The following is a 6087-nucleotide window of genomic DNA, read 5'->3' on the forward strand; positions in this document are numbered from 1 at the left end:
TGTAAACTGCCTTGAGTCTATTTTGGAAAAGAAACGGAGTGTAAAGAAAGGACTAATTATGTGGTACAGGAGGTCAGATTGCAGAGAAGAGGGTAGCTTCTTGGAGGAAGTGGGGGCCGGGTGGCTCCGTGTGGAGGATGGGCATTCCAGACATAGGGCACAGCCCCTGAGGGAAGGTACTGGCACACAGGGCTGCGTTAACCTAGCGAACCCCTACAGTTCCTGGGAAATCCACATCTGGTTGGAAATAAGTGTTTTTCAAACCAAGCATAAGGTCAATAGAAGGGAAGTCTTTCAGCTCAAGGGTTGTACAGAGGGTTGAAGGCCCACCTGAAGCTCTACCCATCTGCCATTCTTCTTCCCTCCTCTCCCAAACACACCGCGTCCATGCTTTGACCGCAAATTGGGTGAGCCTTTGCTGTGGGATTCCGGAGAGGGGAATCTCAGTGTTATTGTCAGCTCTGTGTTCAGTCACGTGCCTAGTGATGTCGACATAGGTTCTGGGGGTGACTGATGACCTGTGCTTAGGTCTTGGCCCTAACAGTAACTCACTGTGTGTCTTAGGGAGACATTTAACCCCTGAACTTCAGTGAACTCATCTGTAAAATGAAGATTATAGCAGCCATCTGTGGGTGATGGAGTCAATATAAATTGAAAATTAGCTGCCCAGTAAATGGTAATTTTTTCCTACTTTCCCATGGCCATTTGCCAAGGAAAAAAGGACTTTACCATGGCTTTTACCACTACTTTACCAGCTATTTCAGAATACCCATCTTCAGTCATTCCTATTCCCCAATGCTTCCTCCATCCCCCATGGAATACTGCACCAACCAAAACAGTTTGCTTTCCACGGAGGTGTTTGCTGAAACCACATGTTGGGCTGGTAGTAGTACCTGCTTTTAGTCCACTGACTGCTCCAACGGTTGCCTGCAGGAACTGCCCTCCTTGAAGCCAACATGGGATGGAGTGCTGATGAGCGTGAGGGGATAGATCTGTGTGCTTCAGTTGCGTGGGACCCCAGGGAGGGCTTGGGGTGAGCTGACAGTCTTTAGTGAAAATGTATTGGCTCATCTTTGAAAACTTTTGAAAATTGCCCCATAGGAAAGGAATGAGCAGCACTTCCCCCATGGTGTGCTTGCATGATTAAACAAGTTCATGTACATCTCAAGAGCTTTAGAACAGTGATGGCCCGTGGTGCTCAGTACGTGTTCCTTTGCTGGCAGCTCTGGCTCAACACTTCCACTTTGTTAGTATATCCTAAGGAAATGACTAAGTATGAGCAGCATTTTCTATAATAGGCTAAAAAATGGAAACAACCTAAATTTCCAACAACAGGGGAGATAGGCGGTGATTCATTCATGGGATGGAATAGTATGTGATTATCAAATAAATTATTTCAGGACAGAATAATTTTAAGTTTTTATTTTTCAATTACAGTTGACATTAGTTTCAGGTGCACAACGTAGTGATTAGACATTTATATAAGTTACAAAGTGATCACCCCAATAAATCTAGTGCCCATCTGACACCATACATAATGATTAAAATATTATTGACTGTATTCTTCATGCTATACTTCCCCATGACTATTTTGTAATTACCAATTTGCACTTCTTATAATCCCTTCCCCTTTTTGTTTCTGTTTTGTTTATTCTTTAGATTTCACATGTAAGTAAAATTGTATGTCATTTGTCTTTCTCTAATTCACTCAACATAATACCCTCTAGGTCCATCCACATTGTTGCTAATGGCAAAATTTCATTCTTTTTCATGGTTGAGTAATGTTCCATTGTATTTATGTACCACCTCTTCTTTATCCATTCATCCATTCAGGGACACCGAGGTTGACTCTATATCTTGTCACTGTAAACAGTGAGGCAATGAACATATAGGTGCACATGTGCCTTCAAAGTAGTGTTTTAGGTTCCTTTGGGTAAATACACACAAGCGGGATGACTGGGTCCTTCTTTGTCTCTCGTTATAGCCTTTGTTTTAAAGTCTACTTTGTATGGTGTAAGTATTGCTACTCCAGATTTCTTTTGTTTGTTTAATTCCATTTTCATGAAATATTTCCATCCCTTTACTTTCAGTCTGTGTGTGTTTCAATCTGAAGTGAATTTCTCGTAGGCAGCATATGTAAGAGTCTGGCTTTCTTATCCATTCAGCCACCATATGTCTTTTAATTGGAGCATTTAACCCATTTACATTTAAAGTAATTATAAATACTTAGTTATTGTCATTTTGTTATTCATAAGTTTTATTTTTTCTTAAAGAAGTTCCTTTAACATTTCTTGTAATAGTGGTTTGGTGTTGATGAACTCCTTTAGCTTTTTCTTTCAAGACAGAAGAATTTCATGATAAACTATTGAGTGAATAAACAGGTTATAAAACAGTAGAGCATGACTCCATTTAGTAAACTTTTTGTTTTGGAATAATTTTAAGTTTACAGAAAAGTTCCAAAGATAGTACAGAGTTTCTGTACACACTTTACCCAGGTTCCCCAATGTTAACATCTTACATAACTATGGTACATTTGTCAAAAGTAAGAGATTAACATTGGTACTTTACTAGACTCTGACTTTATTTGTTTTTTTTTTTTTAGACGTTCATCATTTATATCCCTCACACTGTGAACCTCCTTCCCCCCATCCATTATCCCTCCGACCTCACACCGAGCCATCACATTATATATATAAAATTATAGTTGGCATTCATTAACGTTTAGCTTCTGGTGTACAATGCCATGATCAGGCATCCACAGTATCTCTGAGGTGGTCTCCCAAATAGGACGCATGTCTATCGGATACCCAACAAAATCTTTACAAGACTTTATTTGTTTTTAACCAGTCCTTCCATTAATGTTTCTGTTGCAGAAATGTACCCCAATATACCACGTTGTAATAATATTTGTGTGTGTGTGTGTTTTAAGTTTATATACATATAAAAACATCTGGAAGGTTATAAGTGAAAATATTAACTGTGATCATAGCTGGGTGGTAGAAATAAGGGAGATTTTATTTTAAATTTTTCTTGGGTCTTCTAATTTTTCTATGTTTAATACATTACATAATTAACAAACAAAAAAGCTAATGCCTTCAGGCTGAGCTGGTGCCCTTTGTGATTACTTCTAGTACGGCTCTGCTGTGTTGTGATTATTTTTTCATTTGTCCTCTTTAGATTGAGCTCAAAAACGGGCATGTCTGTTTCATCCCTTTTTAACCCATCTCAAAGCACAGGGTCAGGCATGGGAGGAGGCCCTGAAATCTGAGTGAATGAGTAGTCAGAGAATTTTCTTTCGTCCAACTCTCAGAGATTAACTAGACAGCACTCCTTCAGCTCAAGGAAATCCCAGGCTAACGTTTCCCGTACCCCTCCCCTAACCCCTGTTCTAGGAACTCTTGGCTCAAGGTTGGGTTTCTAGGGCATTTCTTTGTTTCCTACGGAAGAGCAAGGTGAGCTCAGGTAGTAGCCTAGCAGGGAAAGGAGGCCCAATTTATAAAACATTTGACACAAAAACCTCTGTCCCCAGTAGCTTGCCCGGCAAACTCCTAGGCATCTTTCAAGGTGTGACTCAGATGATCCCTCCTCTAAGGCCTCCCCTGACCCCTTTAGCTGAGCAATCAGCTGATCGCTCCCTGATCTGTGTTCTGACTGCCTCTCCATGTGTCTCTGATTTTTCTTCTGTCTGCCCTCCTAGATTCAGATGGAGGTCCTTAACCGCAGGCACTATCTCATTCATCTTTGTTTCTGGGTCCCCAGGGCCCAGCACCCACAAAAGTAAATTTGTTGAGTCAATAAATATGGGTATTAGTGTGTGTGTTTCTCAGATGAGGAAACTGAGGCTCACAGAATGTGAGTGATACATAAAAGGCGCCAAGTAAGGGGCAGAACAAGGACCAAGCCCAGATTTGGGAGCCCATCTGGTAGGGACAGAAGACATGACTTCAGATGGCTAAGGTCAGTTTGGCAAACTTTCAAAGGGGTCATGCCTCAGTTCTGACCCCTACTGCCCTGGCAATGGCACAGCTGAGAGGAGGGAAGAAACGTACTGAGCACCTACGTGTGAGGAGCTGACATGGACACTCACATAGAGGATTCTATTTTATTCTGAAGAAAGCATCGTTATCCCTATTATACAGGGGAGGAGTGACTTGCCCCCAGTCAGGGAGAAGCAGGCCAGGATCTGAACGCTAGCCTGGGTGCCTCCACGCCTGGGGGGTCAGGGGAGCGTAGGAGCAGGGGCTGGGTGGGGACTCTGAAAGGGACAACCTGATGTAGCTTTTGGGGGCCCCAGTCCTGGGATTATGCTCTCTGGCCCTGAGAGCACCTCCACCCTAGAGACAAAGGACCTCGCAGTCTGGGCATCTGCCCAGTGCTGCCATCCCTGTGGCTGTCTGGTGTACACTACGGCCCTGCAGGCTGTGGCTCCGGCCTGGCTCCAGCACGAGCCCACCCGTGTCTGCAGCTTCCCCACACCTGTGCCAGCTTGAGGCAGAAGCAGGGGAGGCTCAGTTACTGGCCTTCGTAGCTTCAGGCCAGTGGGGCAGTGGTGAGGGGAGGGCTCTGACTTACAAAGGAGTCCTGTTAGCCCGAGCCAGGGGCACTCTGGCCCACGCCCACCCCAAGGTCACAGTGACTTCTTTTTTTGTCTCAGCTGCTCTGCAGGGAAGGCATGTGGACCAGGATGTGGAAGCAGAGGGGACCCCAAAGGCCTTACTGGGCGGGGCTGGCATTCGCCATGGCTCACGGATCATAACTCTGATAACAAAGCCCTCCATTCCTGTAAAATCTTCATGTGCCAAGTTCTATGCTGGGAACTCTATCAGGACTAACTTATTTCTATCAGGACTAACAGCCTTGGGAGGGAGGGAGGCTCTGTTACAAACCCACATACAAACGAAGGAAATGAAGCTCAGAGAGGTTGAGTGACTTGCCCGGGTCACAGCCAGGGCACAGGGAAGCTGGATTTGAGCTCAGCCTGGCTCCAGAGCTAACAATGTTCTTCCAGCCACATCATTTTTGGAGTCCAGATTCCTGGATTCTAGACTCAGCTGCTTCCTTGCGCAAGTCCCAACCTCTCTGGGCCTCAGTTTCTCCTCCTAGAAAGAGAGGTAAATCTCTGAGGGCTCTGACTTCTGTGTCTACAATGTCCCTCCAGTCCCTCCAGAGGAAGAGGTCACTATGTCAACTGTAAAGGGAAATTCACTGTCAAGCCCCAAAGATACAAAGACGAAGTGCAGATTTTGTGAGGAGCTCGCAGAAGTCTACTGGGAAGACAGCCTCCTATGCACTTCAATACTGCTAGGTGCTGTAATGTGCGATGGGGCGCAGACCCGGAACTGGGCCATGAAGAGGAAGGGTTTGGAAAGGTGGGTGGAAACGGAGTTCAAGTAGAGGACACAGCATGAACACGAGCTGGGCGCTGAGCCGCTAGACCCTTGCTACACACTCTTGACTGCCTTCAGGACGACTTTAAGTTCAGACCACTCACTAGTACACAGACTTCGCAGGTGACCTTGGCCCTCTTCACACACTGGCATCACGGCTCCAGAGCCAGACAAGCTGGGTCCGAGTTCCAACTTCAACACTTACTTTGTGACCTCTGGGTTTCAGTTTCTCATGTGGAAAATGAGATACTATTTTTGCAGGTAGCCGTAAGGATTTATTGCAGTAACGCATACAGAGGGTTTAACATGATGTTTGGCCCATGGGAAATGTTCAATACATCTTCACGGATGTCCTTCCCTCCTCTCCACCCACCCCCTACTCCCCATTGCCTAAATCTTTCATCTCCTCAGAGTTTAGTTCAGTGTCTTCTCCTCCTCCATGAAGCCCCCCTTCTCTGACTGCTGCAACCCTCACTCATTGTCTTAACTCCTGCAGCTCTGTCTATACCACACAATACAGCGTTTTTGATTGAGTTTCTGTTGGTCACCTCCCCAGGATCTAGATTGCTTTCCCCTTCTCCAAAGTCTTATTTCCCATTGGTAATCCACATGGTTTCAGGGAAGCTGATTCTAATCCCTCCTGCCCCCCACTTAAAGAGTGAGGCCATAACCTAAGCATAGGTAATAAATAACCCCTGTC

Source organism: Rhinolophus hipposideros, assembly GCF_964194185.1.
Source record: "Rhinolophus hipposideros genome assembly, chromosome: 8".
NCBI classification, from domain to species: Eukaryota; Metazoa; Chordata; class Mammalia; order Chiroptera; family Rhinolophidae; genus Rhinolophus; species Rhinolophus hipposideros.